General features: G+C 41.4%; 1 protein-coding gene across 2 annotated transcripts in view; it reads left to right on the top strand.

Moving 5' to 3' along the window:
* The window catches only part of HEXB (hexosaminidase subunit beta), a 106,685-nt gene that overhangs the window by 67,467 nt on the left and 23,095 nt on the right, over window positions 1-16,123 (top strand). The window lies entirely within an intron of this gene.

Here is a 16,123-nt window from a genome sequence, read left to right as displayed (position 1 = left end):
CTAGGATATTGTCCTTTCTACAAGAGGGTTTAGAAAAGGGCTTATCTGCTAGTTCGTTAAAGGGACAGATTTCTGCTCTGTCTATTCTTCTACACAAACGTCTGGCTGAAGTTCTAGACGTTCAGGCTTTGTCAGGCTTTAACTAGGATTAAGCCTGTGTTTAAGTCTGTTGCTCTGCCGTGGAGCTTAAACTTAGTTCTTAATATTCTTCAAGGCGTTCCATTTGAACCCCTTCATTCCATTGATATCAAGCTGTTATCTTGGAAAGTTCTGTTTTTGATGGCTATTTCCTCGGCTTGAAGAGTCTCTGAGTTATCTGCCTTACATTGTGATTCTCCTTATCTGATTTTTCATTCAGACAAGGTAGTCCTGCGTACTAAACCTGGGTTCTTACCTAAGGTAGTTACCAACAGGAATATCAATCAAGAGATTGTTGTTCCATCTCTGTGTCCTAACCCTTCTTCAAAGAAGGAACGACTTTTGCATAATCTGGACGTAGTCCGTGCCCTGAAATTCTATTTGCAGGCAACTAAAGATTTTCGTCAAACTTCTTCCCTGTTTGTCGTTTACTCTGGACAGAGAAGAGGTCAAAAGGCTTCGGCTATCTCTCTCTCCTTTTGGCTTCGTAGCATAATACGCTTAGCCTATGAGACTGCTGGACAGCAGCCTCCTGAAAGGATTACAGCTCATTCTACTAGAGCTGTGGCTTCCACCTGGGCCTTTAAAAATGAGGCCTCTGTTGAACAGATTTGCAAGGCTGCGACTTGGTCTTCGCTTCACACTTTTTCAAAATTTTACAAATTTGACACTTTTGCTTCCTCGGAGGCTATTTTTGGGAGAAAGGTACTTCAGGCAGTGGTTCCTTCTGTTTAATGTTCCTGCCTTGTCCCTCCCTTCATCCGTGTACTTTAGCTTTGGTATTGGTATTCCATAAGTAATGGATGACCCGTAGACTGACTACACTTAACAGGAGAAAACATAATTTATGCTTACCTGATAAATTCCTTTCTCTTGTAGTGTAGTCAGTCCACGGCCCGCCCTGTTTTTACGGCAGGTCTAAATTTTAATTAAACTCCAGTCACCACTGTACCCTATGGTTCCTCCTTTCTCGTCTGCTTTGGTCGAATGACTGAATATTATATGTGAGGGGAGGAGCTATATAGCAGCTCTGCTGGGTAATTCTCTTGCAGTTTCCTGTTAGGAAGAGATATATTTCATAAGTAATGGATGACCCGTGGACTGACTACACTACAGGAGAAAGGAATTTATCAGGTAAGCATAAATTATGTTTTAATAAGAGGGGTTTTACTGGAGTTTATATTTATCATTAGTTGATATTTGGGCATTATGTGACATGGGAGACAATATAAAAAACGATGTTTTATGTTTTTTATTTTTGGCACTTAAAACTTATTGGTTTTATGCTTGAGGGTTATATTGTGTGTGTATTTTTACTTTAGTGCAAAACTGCATTTCCATGCGGTGTTGTTTGGGCCTACTCCAACTTTTGACCTTAAGGGGCGGAGCCTATTTTGGCGCAATTTCTTCACGCTTAGCAGCAGCAAACAGTAACTCGGTGGCTCCTGGACTGTGTAGCTGGTCTGAAGGGTTGGAAACTTGATTCAAAGTACCCTGGGGGCAGGTAGGCGCCACAGCAGAGCTGTGGCAAGGTGCAGAGTGTATTTTTATCTATCTTTTGACTACATGTTGATATAAGTACAGTACTTCTAAAGCCTTATTTCTATTTCTGCCCTTGCATCTGGGTGCAGTAATTTTTGGATTAACCAACGATATTAAGTTAAATTTGGGAATAATTTAACGTTTTTTGTGCATTTTGGAAAAATTGTTCACTTTTACTTTTCTTAAAGGCACAGTACACATTTTTTTCTAATGTTTATTTTATGGTATAAATAAGTGTTTAAACGACTTTTGTGGTATTACTAGTCTGTTCAACATGTCTGACATTGAGGTTTAGAAGCTATTGTGCAACCCCCACTAACATTGTGTAACTTTTGTACTGAAAGGGCTTTACAATGTAAAAAGCATATTTTAAATAAAGTAAGTGTGCCTAGGGATGATTCTCAGTCTGAAGAGAATCAGGATATGCCATCCAATTCTCCCCAAGTGTCACAACCTTTTATGCCCACACAAGCGACGCCTAGTACTTCTAGTGCGTCTAATTCCTTTACTCTGCAGGAGATGGCTGCAGTTATGTCAACTACCCTTACAGAGGTATTGTCTAAATTACCAGTGTTGCAGGGTAAACGCAGTAGGTCAAGTATTAATGTAAATACTGAATCCTCTGATGCTTTATTAGCTATTTCCGATGTTCCCTCACAGTGCTCTGAGTTGGGGATCAGGGAATTACTGTCTGAGGGTGAAATTTCTGATTCAGGGAATGTTTTGCCTCAGACAGATTTGGATGCTATGTCATTTAAATTTAAGCTTGAACACCTCTGCCTGTTGCTTAGGGAGGTTTTAGCGACTCTGGATGATTGTGATCCTATTGTGATTCCTCCAGAGAAATTGTGTAAAATGGATAAATATTTGGAAGTTCCTACTTACACTGATGTTTTTCCGGTTCCTAAGAGAATTTTGGAAATTATTAGTAAGGAATGGGATAGACCAGGTATACCGTTTTCTCCTTCTCCTAATTTTAAGAAAATGTTTCCTATATCAGATACCATTCGCTACTCATGGCAAGCGGTCCCTAAGGTAGAGGGAGCTATATCTTCCCTAGCTAAGCGTACTACTATACCCATTGAGGATAGTTGTGCTTTCAAGGATCCTATGGATAAGAAATTAGAGGGTCTACTAAAGAAATTATTTGTTAATCAGGGATTTCTTTTACAACCTACGGCTTGCATTGTTCCAGTAACTACTGCAGCAGCTTTTTGGTTTCAGGCTCTAGAAGAGTCTCTTAAGGTTGAGACTCCATTAGATGACATTCTATATAGAATTAAGACTCTTAAGCATAGCTAATTCTTTTATTATTGATGCCGCTTTTCAAATTGCTAAATTAGCGGCAAAAAATGCAGGATTTGCTATTTAATCACATAGAACATTGTTACTCAAATCTTGGTCTTATTAATAAGAGGTCCAAGAGTGGCCTCAAATATCGACTAGGAGGTATATAGATATGAAAGGCAAGCACTGCATATAATTCCACAATGTGTCATTGGTATGTACTGTTTATTCTAATCTCATGTTGTCTGTATGTTTGTTATCAGTTATCCTATTGGTTCCTTTTTTTTTTTTTTCCTTCTGTATCATTAATGACATGACCTGTATGTATGTATGCCTTTACCTGAACTTCAATAAAAAAAAAAAAACATAAGCTTTTAGCTATTCCCTTTAAAGGTAAGACCCTTTTTGGGCCAGAATTGAAAGAGATAATTTCTGATATTACAGGAGGTAAGGGCCATGCCCTACCTCAGGATAGGTCGGTTAAAATGAGGGGTAAACAGAATAATTTTCGTTCCTTTTGGAACTTTAAAGGAGGACCCCCGCTTCTTCCACAAAGCAGCATGAAGGGGTGGCCCCCGATCCGGGACCGGATCTAGTAGGGGGCAGACTTTCTTTCTTTGCTCAGGCTTGGGCAAGTAATGTTCAGGATTCCTGGGCACTAGAAATAGTGACCCACGGTTATCAATTGGAATTCAAGGATTTTCTCCCAAGAGGGAGATTTCATCTTTCAAAATTATCTGCAAACCAGATAAAGAGAGGCGTTCTTACGCTGTGTAAAAGACCTTTTTACTATGGGACAGGGGTTTTACTCAAACCTATTTGTGGTCCCCAAAAAAGAGGGAACGTTCAGACCCATTCTGGACCTCAAGTGTCTAAACAAATTTCTAAGAGTTCCATCATTCAAGATGGAGATAATTCGAACGATTTTGCCAATGATCCAGGAGGGTCAATATGACTACTGTGGATTTGAAGGATGCTTACCTTCATATTCCAATCCACAAAGTTTATCATCGGTTTCTAAGGTTTGCCTTCTTGGACAAACATTATCAGTTCGTGGCTCTTCCTTTCGGGTTGGCCACAGCACCCAGAATCTTCACAAAGGTTCTAGGGTCTTTTTTGGCGGTTCTCAGGCCGCAAGGGATAGAGGTGGCGCCTTATCTGGACGATATTCTGATTCAGGCATCAACATATCATCTGACAAAATCTCACACGGACACAGTGTTGTCTTTTCTGAGAACTCACGGCTGGAAGGTGAACATAGAGAAGAGTTCACTTGTTCCACAGACAAGGGTTCCTTTTCTGGGAGCTCTGATAGACTCGGTAGCCATGAAAGTATTTTTGACGGAGGTCAGAAAATCAAAGATTTTGAATACTTGCCGAGCACTTTTGTTCATTCCTCGGCCATCAGTGGCTCAGTGTATGGAGGTAATCGGATTAATGGTAGCGGCAATGGACATCGTTCCATTTGCTCGCTTTTATCTCAGATCACTGCAACTGCGCATGCTCGGTCAGTGGAATGGGGATTATGCGGATTTATCTCCAAAGATAATTCTGGATCAAGAGACCAGAAACTCTCTTCTTTGGTGGTTGTCGCCAGATCATCTGTCCCAGGGGACTTGTTTCCGCAGACCCTCGTGGGTGATAGTGACAACAGATGCCAGCCTTCTGGGCTGGGGTGCAGTTTGGAACTTCCTGAAGGCTCAGGGTGTTTGGGCTGAGGTGGAGTCTCTACTTCCAATCAATATTCTGGAACTGAGAGCAATATTCAATGCGCTTCAGGCGTGGCCTCAGTTGGCTTCGGCCAAATTCATCAGATTCCAGTCGGACAACATAACGACTGTGGCATATGTCAATCATCAGGGGGGGGACAAGGAGTTCCTTAGCGATGATAGAAGTATCCAAGATAATCAGTTGGGCAGAGGCCCACTCTTGTCATCTGTCAGCGATCTACATCTCAGGGGTAGAGAACTGGGAAGCAGATTTTCTAAGTCGACAGACTTTTCATCCGGGGGAGTGGGAACTTCAACCGGAGGTATTTGCCTCATTGATTCTCAGATGGGGCAGACAGGAATTGGATTTGATGGCATCTCGTCAGAATGCCAAGCTTCCAAGATACGAATCCCGGTCAAGGGATCCCCAGGCCGAACTGATAGATGCCTTGGCAGTACCTTGGTTGTTCAGCCTAGCTTATGTGTTTCCGCCGTTTCCTCTCCTCCCACGCGTGATTGCTCGAATCAAACAGGAGAGAGCTTCAGTGATCCTGATAGCGCCTGCGTGGCCACGCAGGACTTGGTATGCGGATCTAGTGGACATGTCCTCTCTGCCACCGTGGAAACTTCCGTTGAGACAGGACCTTCTCATTCAAGGTCCTTTCCAACATCCAAATCTGATTTCTCTGCAACTGACTGCGTGGAGATTGAACGCTTGATTTTATCGAAGCGAGGATTCTCTGATTCAGTTATCGATACTTTGATACAGGCTAGAAAGCCTGTCGCTAGAAAAATCTTTCATAAGATATGGCGTAAATATCTTTATTGGTGTGAATCCAAGGGTTACTCATGGAGTAAAGTTAGGATTCCTAGGATTTTGTCTTTTCTCCAAGAAGGATTGGAGAAAGGGTTATCAGCAAGTTCCTTAAAGGGACAAATTTCAGCTTTGTCAATTCTGTTTCACAAACGTTTGGCAAATGTATCAGATGTTCAGTCTTTTTGTCAGGCTGTAAGCCTGTATTTAGACCTATTACTCCTCCCTGGAGTTTGAATTTAGTTCTTCGATTATTTATTAAACTATTATCTTGTAAAGTTCTGTTTTTGGTTGCTATTTCTTCTGCTCAAAGAGTTTCTGAGCTTTCAGCATTACAGTGTGATTCGCCTTATCTCATATTTCATTCTGATAAGGTGGTTTTACGTACCAAACCTGGGTTCCTTCCTAAGGTTGTTTCGAATAAGAATATTAATCAGGAAATTGTTGTTCCTTCCTTGTGTCCTAATCCTTCTTCTAAGAAGGAGCGTCTGTTACATAACTTGGACGTGGTCCGTGCCTTAAAGTTTTACTTACAGGCAACTAAGGATTTCCTTCAATCATCTTCATTATTCATTGTTTATTCTGGAAAGCGTAGGGGTCAGAAAGCTATGGCTACCTCTCTTTCTTTTTGGCTGAGAAGTATCATCCGCCTGGCATATAAGACTGCTGGACAGCAGCCTCCTGAGAGAATTACGGCTCATTCTTCTAGGGCTGTGGCTTCCACATGGGCTTTTAAAAACGATGCATCTGCGGAACAGATTTGTAAGGCATCGACTTGGTCGTCCCTTCACACTTTTTCCAAATTTTTCAAATTTGATACTTTTGCTTCTTCTGAGGCTATCTTTGGGAGAAAGATTCTTCAAGCAGTGGTGCCTTCCGTTTAGGTTCCTGTCTTGTCCCCCCCTTTCATCCGTGTCCTATTGCTTTCGTATTGGTTTCCCACAAGTAAGGATGAAATTGGTGGACTCGTCATATCTTTGTAAAAGAAAACTAAATTTATGCTTACCTGATAAATTACTTTCTTTTACGATATGACGAGTCCACGGCCCACCCTGTTCTTTTTAGGACCGTTTTTCTTTATATTTTTTGTAAACTTCAGTCACCTCTGCACCTTTTTAGCCTTTCCTTTTTCTCTTCCTATACCTTTGGCCGAATGACTGAGGGTGGAGGGGAAGGGGAGGGGCTATATATACAGCTCTGCTGTGGTGCTCTTTGCCACTTCCTGTTAGCAGGAGGTTAATATCCCACAAGTAAGGATGAAATCCGTGGACTCGTCATATCGTAAAAGAAAGTAATTTATCAGGTAAGCATAAATTTAGTTTTTTTTTTGGGGGGGGGGTTTACTGGTAGGGGGGGCTGTGTGTATTTTTTGTGCAAAAGAGCTGATTATCTTGGGGCAATGCCCTGCAAAAAGTCCTTTTAAGGGCTACTGCCCTGCAAAAAGGCCTTTTAAGGGCTACTGGTAGTTGATTAGATTAGGGGGTGTTTTTATTTGGGGGGGGTCTTTTTTATTTTCATAGGGATTAGGTGTAATTTATTTAAAATTTTGTAATTTTATTTTTTATTTTCTGTAATCTTGGATTTTTTTATTTTCTGTTATTCTTGCTTAAAGGGACAGTCTACTCCTGAATTTTGATTAGACTGCCCCTTTAATTTATACTTAGTTTATTTGTATTTTAGAAGTAATGTAATTTTTTTAAAATTTAATGGTCACTTTAGTATTTTGTAAATTAGGTAATTGTAGTTTATTTAGGGGGGGGGGTTAGGTTTATTGCGTTGTGGGCTATGGCGGTTTAGGGGTTAATACTTGATTAGGTTTATTGCGTTGTGGGCTATGGCGGTTTAGGGGTTAATAGACTTTATTAGTTATTGCGGTGGGGGATTGCGGTTGACAGGTAGATAGACATTGCGCATGCGTTAGGTGTTAGTTTATTTTTGCAGGCATTTTCTGGAGTTACGGTGCCCCCATACTCAGTGCAAGGCCTGCTACGGCTGCCTTTTATGGCGAGGTAAAAATGGAGTAAGATTTCTCTATTTTCGCCACGTAAGTCCTTGCGCTGGATATTGGATACCGATTTACGACACGGTCCTATGTTAGCCTTTGGGAGTAATAATTGCGAGCGACGGGTGAAATATACGTGCGTAACTTGTATGCTACGCCGTATATGTAATACCAAAATCGCGTAAAATCTGGCGGCGGAGGATTTTGCGGGCGACGCTGCATATGTAATGGAGGACTTTGTCTACAATCATACAATTTATTTTGCTATTATAAGATTTGGAGCTAGATATAACTGATAACCTCTCTCCAAGATAAAGAGGTAAAAATGCAATGTTAGCAATGAGACTCCTACTGGCAATGACTTTGTATTATACTTGGAAATTACTTAAATGTTTTGTATTCTATTCACCAGTTTATGTAAAATTACGCACTTATAACTTAATAAAAATAATTTAAACATACAGATAGTTAATTGCTATAAAAGGAGCAAGTGCCGCCACAACCTCAGCGGTTAGTTACGTAGATGATATACACAGGTAGTCAGTTGTACAAATGGGGAGAGGTAGAGGACCAACGTGGGTTCTCAACTAAATGCTTGATGATTACATCACACAGCAAGTCACTTCATATAATTTACTTGGGGTGGCATGAAATTGTAGTAAAAAGCTGCAAAGTACATCAATGGATCATAAACTAATCCTCATACAATTTAAAAAATTTAGGGGGAGGGAATTTAAAAAATGTTTTAGATTGTGGCCCTTGAATCCTATGTTGAATAGACCTGTGTGTGTGTATGTATGTATATGTATGTGTGTGTGTATATGTATGTATGTATATGTATGTATGTATGTATGTATGTATGTTGATTGGAGTGTTAGTCCAGAGATTTAGATATCAAAATAACAAGAGTATTGCATTGAGCAATGATACTTTTTTTATTGGACTAACTATACATTTATAAGTTGACAAGCTTTCGGAAGAGTTCCTTCCTTTATCAAGTCTGAAGATATTCAATTCTGCCAGGGTGCCATAGAAAGTTCAAATATCCAAGTTATAACACAAGCACTCACTGGACTTGATACAGGTTAAATAAAAAGTGTTTTATTCCATATAAACTTGTGACGTTTCGGGGTGTTCACCCCTTCATCAGACCAACAATTGCACAGAGTGAATCAAACATTTTATACCCAATGAAACCCCACCCACTGTGCAAAAAAACCACCCAACTGTTATATACAGTATATTAGATACAGTATATGAGAGGGATATGTATTATTATTTTCTTCTGTTATGTGTGATCAGTCCACGGGTCATCATTACTTCTGGGATATAACTCCTCCCCAACAGGAAATGCAAGAGGATTCACCCAGCAGAGCTGCATATAGCTCCTCCCCTCTACGTCAGTCCCAGTCATTCTCTTGCACCCAACGACTAGATAGGATGTGTGAGAGGACTATGGTGATTATACTTAGTTTTTATGACTTCAATCAAAAGTTTGTTATTTTAAAATAGCACCGGAGCGTGTTATTACTTCTCTGGCAGAGTTTGAGGAAGAATCTGACAGAGATTTTTTACTATGATTTTAACCGGAGTCGTTAAGATCATATTGCTGTTCTCGACCATCTGAGGGAGGTAAAGGCTTCAGATCAGGGGACAGCGGGCAGATGAATCTGCATTGAGGTATGTGGCAGTTTTTATTTTCTGAATGGAATTGATGAGAAAGGCCTGCCATACCGTTAAAATGACATGTATGTATACACTTCAGTATTCTGGGGATGGTATTTCACCGGAACTACTGTGTTAAAGGTCACTAATCCTTTTAATAACTATTCTCATGTTAAACGTTTTTGCTGGAATGTAGAATCGTTTACATTGCTGAGGTACTGTGTGAATAAATATTTGGGCATTATTTTCCACTTGGCAGTTTTTTGCTTTATTTGTGACAGTTTCGTTTCTCTTCACTGCTGTGTGGGAGAGGGAGGGGCCGTTTTTGGCGCTCTTTGCTACGCATCAAAAAATTCCAGTCAGCTACTTTTATATTTCCTGCATGATCCGGTTCATCTCTGACAGATCTCAGGGGTCTTCAAACTTCTTTGAAGGGAGGTAAATTCTCTCAGCAGAGCTGTGAGAATTCTTATAGTGACTGTGTATAAAAAACGTTGTTTTGTTTTCTTATGTACAAATTTAATTAGTGTTGTTTTTTTACTAATGGGAACAAACCTTTGCTAAAAGTTGTGTTGTTTTAAAGTTTGATGCAATAACTGTTTTTCAGTTCATTATTTCAACTGTCATTTAATCGTTAGTACCTCTTTGAGGCACAGTGCGTTTTTTTGCTAAAAAAGATTATAACCAAGTTGTAAGTTTTCTTGCTAGTGTGTTAAACATGTCTGACTCAGAGGAAGATATCTGTGTCATTTGTTCCAATGCCAAGGTGGAGCCCAATAGAAATTTATGTACTAACTGTATTGATGCTACTTTAAATAAAAGTCAATCTGTACAATGTGAACAAATTTCACCAAACAGCGAGGGGAGAGTTATGCCGACTAACTCGCCTCACGCGACAGTACCTGCATCTCCCGCCCGGGAGGTGCGTGATATTTTGGCGCCTAGTACATCTGGGCGGCCATTACAGATAACATTACAAGATATGGCTACTGTTATGACTGAAGTTTTGTCTAAATTACCTGAACTAAGAGGCAAGCGTGATCACTCTGGGGTGAGAACAGAGTGCGCTGACAATGCTAGGGCCATGTCTGATACTGCGTCACAGCTCGCAGAGCATGAGGACGGAGAGCTTCATTCTGTGGGTGACGGTTCTGATCCAAACAGATTGGACTCAGATATTTCAAATTTTAAATTTAAATTGGAGAACCTCCGTGTACTACTAGGGGAGGTCTTAGCAGCTCTCAACGATTGTAACACTGTTGCAATACCAGAGAAACTGTGTAGGTTGGATAAATACTTTGCGGTACCGGCGAGTACTGACGTTTTTCCTATACCTAAGAGACTAACTGAAATTGTTACTAAGGAGTGGGATAGACCCGGTGTGCCGTTCTCACCCCCTCCAATATTTAGAAAGATGTTTCCAATAGACGCCACCACTCGGGACTTATGGCAAACGGTCCCCAAGGTGGAGGGAGCAGTTTCTACTTTAGCTAAGCGTACCACTATCCCGGTGGAGGATAGCTGTGCTTTCTCAGATCCAATGGATAAAAAATTAGAGGGTTACCTTAAGAAAATGTTTGTTCAACAAGGTTTTATATTACAACCCCTTGCATGTATCGCGCCGATTACGGCTGCGGCAGCATTTTGGATTGAGTCGCTTGAAGAGAACCTTAGTTCCTCTACGCTAGACGACATTACGGACAGGCTTAGAGTCCTTAAACTAGCTAATTCTTTCATTTCGGAGGCCGTAGTACATTTAACCAAACTTACGGCTAAGAACTCAGGATTCGCCATACAGGCACGCAGGGCACTGTGGCTAAAATCCTGGTCAGCTGATGTTACTTCTAAGTCCAAATTACTTAATATACCTTTCAAGGGGCAGTCCTTATTCGGGCCCGGTTTGAAAGAAATTATCGCTGACATTACGGGAGGTAAGGGCCACGCCCTACCTCAAGACAAGGCCAAAGCTAAGGCTAGACAGTCTAATTTTCGTCCCTTTCGGAATTTCAAAACAGGAGCAGCATCAACCTCCACTGCACCAAAACAGGAAGGAGCTGTTGCTCGTTACAGGCAAGGCTGGAAGCCTAACCAGTCCTGGAACAAAAGCAAGCAGGCCAGGAAACCTGCTGCTGCCCCAAAGACAGCATGAACCGAGAGCCCCCGATCCGGGACCGGATCTAGTAGGGGGCAGACTCTCTCTCTTCGCCCAGGCCTGGGCAAGAGATGTTCAGGATCCCTGGGCACTAGAGATCATATCTCAGGGATACCTTCTAGACTTCAAATTATCTCCCCCAAGAGGGAGATTTCATCTGTCAAGGTTATCAACAAACCAGATAAAGAAAGAAGCGTTTCTACGCTGCGTACAAGATCTGTTAACAATGGGAGTGATCCATCCGGTTCCGTGGTCGGAACAAGGACAAGGGTTCTACTCAAACCTGTTTGTGGTTCCCAAAAAAGAGGGAACTTTCAGGCCAATCTTAGATTTAAAGACTCTAAACAAATTCCTAAGAGTTCCATCGTTCAAAATGGAAACTATTCGGACAATCTTACCCATGATCCAAGAGGGTCAGTACATGACCACAGTGGATTTAAAGGATGCTTACCTTCACATACCGATCCACAAAGATCATCACCGGTATCTAAGGTTTGCCTTCTTAGACAGGCACTACCAGTTTGTAGCTCTTCCATTCGGATTGGCTACGGCTCCAAAAATCTTCACAAAGGTTCTGGGTGCCCTTCTAGCGGTACTAAGACCGCGAGGGATTTCGGTAGCTCCGTACCTAGACGACATTCTAATACAAGCTTCAAGCTTTCAAACTGCCAAGTCTCATACAGAGTTAGTTCTGGCATTTCTAAGGTCGCATGGATGGAAAGTGAACGAAAAGAAGAGTTCTCTCTTTCCTCTCACAAGAGTTCCATTCTTGGGGACTCTTATAGATTCTGTAGAAATGAAGATTTACCTGACAGAAGACAGGTTAACAAGACTTCAAAATGCATGCCGCGTCCTTCATTCCATTCAACACCCGTCAGTAGCTCAATGCATGGAGGTGATCGGCTTAATGGTAGCGGCAATGGACATAGTACCTTTTGCACGCCTACACCTCAGACCGCTGCAATTATGCATGCTAAGTCAGTGGAATGGGGATTACTCAGATTTGTCCCCTACTCTGAATCTGAATCAAGAGACCAGAAATTCTCTTCTATGGTGGCTTCATCGGCCACACCTGTCCAGGGGAATGCCATTCAGCAGGCCAGACTGGACAATTGTAACAACAGACGCCAGCCTACTAGGTTGGGGCGCTGTCTGGAATTCTCTGAAGGCTCAGGGACTATGGAATCAGGAGGAGAGTCTCCTTCCAATAAACATTCTGGAATTGAGAGCAGTTCTCAATGCCCTTCTGGCTTGGCCCCAGTTAATAACTCGGGGGTTCATCAGGTTTCAGTCGGACAACATCACGACTGTAGCTTACATCAACCATCAGGGAGGGACAAGAAGCTCCCTAGCAATGATGGAAGTATCAAAGATAATTCGCTGGGCAGAGTCTCACTCTTGCCACCTGTCAGCAATCCACATCCCGGGAGTGGAGAACTGGGAGGCGGATTTCTTGAGTCGCCAGACTCTTCATCCGGGGGAGTGGGAACTTCATCCGGAGGTCTTTGCCCAAATACTTCGACGTTGGGGCAAACCAGAGATAGATCTCATGGCGTCTCGCCAGAACGCCAAACTTCCTCGCTACGGGTCCAGATCCAGGGATCCGGGAGCAGTTCTGATAGATGCTTTGACAGCACCTTGGAACTTCAGGATGGCTTATGTGTTTCCACCCTTCCCGCTGCTTCCTCGATTGATTGCCAAAATCAAACAGGAGAGAGCATCAGTAATTCTAATAGCACCTGCTTGGCCACGCAGGACTTGGTATGCAGATCTAGTGGACATGTCATCCTGTCCGCCTTGGTCTCTACCTCTAAGACAGGACCTTCTGATACAGGGTCCATTCAAACATCAAAATCTAACTTCTCTGAAGCTGACTGCTTGGAAATTGAACGCTTGATTTTATCAAAACGTGGTTTTTCTGAGTCGGTTATTGATACCCTGATTCAGGCTAGGAAGCCTGTTACCAGAAGGATTTACCATAAAATATGGCGGAAATACCTATACTGGTGCGAATCCAAAGGTTACTCCTGGAGTAAGGTTAGGATCGCTAGGATATTGTCTTTTCTACAAGAAGGTTTAGAAAAGGGTTTATCAGCTAGTTCATTAAAGGGACAGATTTCAGCTCTGTCCATCTTGTTACACAGACGGCTGTCAGAAAATCCAGACGTCCAGTCCTTTTGTCAGGCTTTAGCTAGGATCAAGCCTGTGTTTAAAGCTGTTGCTCCACCATGGAGTTTAAACTTAGTTCTTAACGTTTTACAGGGTGTTCCGTTTGAACCCCTTCATTCCATTGATATAAAAATGTTATCTTGGAAAGTTCTGTTTTTAATGGCTATTTCCTCGGCTCGAAGAGTCTCTGAGTTATCAGCCTTACATTGTGATTCCCCTTATCTGATTTTTCACTCAGACAAGGTAGTTCTGCGTACTAAACCTGGGTTCTTACCTAAGGTAGTCACTAACAGGAACATCAATCAAGAGATTGTTGTCCCATCCTTGTGTCCAAATCCTTCTTCAAAGAAGGAACGTCTTTTACACAATCTGGATGTAGTTCGTGCCCTCAAGTTTTACTTGCAGGCAACTAAAGATTTTCGCCAAACTTCTTCCTTGTTTGTCGTTTACTCTGGACAGAGGAGAGGTCAAAAAGCTTCTGCTACCTCTCTCTCTTTTTGGCTTCGTAGCATAATACGTTTAGCCTATGAGACTGCTGGACAGCAGCCTCCTGAAAGAATTACAGCTCACTCCACTAGAGCTGTGGCTTCCACTTGGGCCTTTAAGAATGAGGCCTCTGTTGAACAGATTTGCAAGGCTGCAACTTGGTCTTCGCTTCATACTTTTTCCAAATTTTACAAATTTGACACTTTTGCTTCTTCGGAGGCTATTTTTGGGAGAAAGGTTCTTCAGGCAGTGGTTCCTTCTGTATAATGAGCCTGCCTATCCCTCCCGTCATCCGTGTACTTTTGCTTTGGTATTGGTATCCCAGAAGTAATGATGACCCGTGGACTGATCACACATAACAGAAGAAAACATAATTTATGCTTACCTGATAAATTCCTTTCTTCTGTTGTGTGATCAGTCCACGGCCCGCCCTGTTTTAAGGCAGGTAAATATCTTTTAAATTATACTCCAGTCACCACTTCACCCTTGGTTACTCCTTTCTCGTTGATTCTTGGTCGAATGACTGGGACTGACGTAGAGGGGAGGAGCTATATGCAGCTCTGCTGGGTGAATCCTCTTGCATTTCCTGTTGGGGAGGAGTTATATCCCAGAAGTAATGATGACCCGTGGACTGATCACACAACAGAAGAAAGGAATTTATCAGGTAAGCATAAATTATGTTTTTTTCTTAAACATTGTCAATTAACAGCAAATACATTAGTTCCAGGCTAATATGAATATGCAGCAAATATATTTTCCTACATTTAACATTTAGTGGACTAGTATCATTATTTTTTCCTCACTAGTAAACTATAGTGACTTTTTTCACCCGTGGCTATTATTTTGCATGTGTATAGTGGTACTGTAGATCATCTGAAAGAGATCTCTGTTTTCAAATCTGTGTTCCTTCAGTTACTGTTGCAGTATCCTGGGCTATGGTTATACTTTACTCTTTTTACCTTAGTTTTTTCCTAAATATCTGTATTCTTAGATGTAAGAGACATTATAGTGTAAAATTAAATGTGTCATATGCGGATTAACAGCGGTTAGTGATGACTTACAGTTGAAATTTACTTTTAATTTAGTGTCCACAATTTATTTGGTATCTGTGTTTACAGCTTTGCAGTAATATGAGCGACCAACAAATGTTGCTTGCTTTTTAAAGGATATTACTTACCAGTGTGGTTGAAAGCTTCCTACTAGCTGATAGACAAGTCCCACATCTGTACTGGTGTAGAGAGGAGAAAGCCTCAGTAAGTATCAGGCATAAAGGCTGTGACACACTGCAAGCGATGCGGCGCTAGGCGAAGCAGCTACTTCGCGTCGCATCTGAAGTTCAAATATTTCCTCTCTGACGCAGCAGAGTGCTCAGAGATGAAAAGGCAGGACACAGAGCGCACACAGCCGCATCTACATGCTTGGCATCGCATCGCTTGCAGTGTGTCACCGCCTTTAAACCTCCTTTTAGATGGAACAAGATACTGATACCCTCACTGAGGGCTTGTTTTTTTCTTTTCTTTTTTTCCCAAGATCAAGATTTTTCATTATATGGAAGTTTAATAGTAGCAGTTTCTGGACACACAGCACAGGATTTAGCTAATTATTTCTCTTGTAGATTTTCGAATATTAAATTCTTACCAGCTCAGAAGTTATTGTCATCTTGTTTTATAGTAATTAGTTTTAACTAACAACCTCCCACCTTGTAATTTGAAAGATAAAGGGGTGTTAAGAAAATATGTATTTAGTCTGTACCAAGCAATTTTAATATTAATTTAATTAACATCCTGTTAAATGCCAAAGGAAAAAAAATGACTTTTAGTAAGAATACATGAAAACAATACTTTGATTATAATATAAACATTTTAATTATGGCTAGTACAAAGGCCAGACAGGTTGCAGGTTCGATCCCTGGCAAGGTCCACTCAGCCTTTCATCCTTCCAAAGTCGATAAAATGAGCAGCGCCTTGAGACCCTTACGGGTGATTAGCTGCGCTTTGCAAGTACCACATACATACATACATACATACATACATACATACATACATACATACACACAAAAGTACAGATTGGCTTCTCTAAATAATGCAAGTTGCTGGTGGAGTTTGGCATTTTAAAAAGATTAGCAGAAAGCAAGATGTTTTATTCAGAATGTTTTTACA

Source organism: Bombina bombina, chromosome 2, assembly GCF_027579735.1.
Source record: "Bombina bombina isolate aBomBom1 chromosome 2, aBomBom1.pri, whole genome shotgun sequence".
In the NCBI taxonomy this organism is placed as follows: Eukaryota; Metazoa; Chordata; class Amphibia; order Anura; family Bombinatoridae; genus Bombina; species Bombina bombina.
Note: the sequence above shows the minus strand (reverse complement) of the source record. Positions and strands in the feature narration are given on the sequence as shown.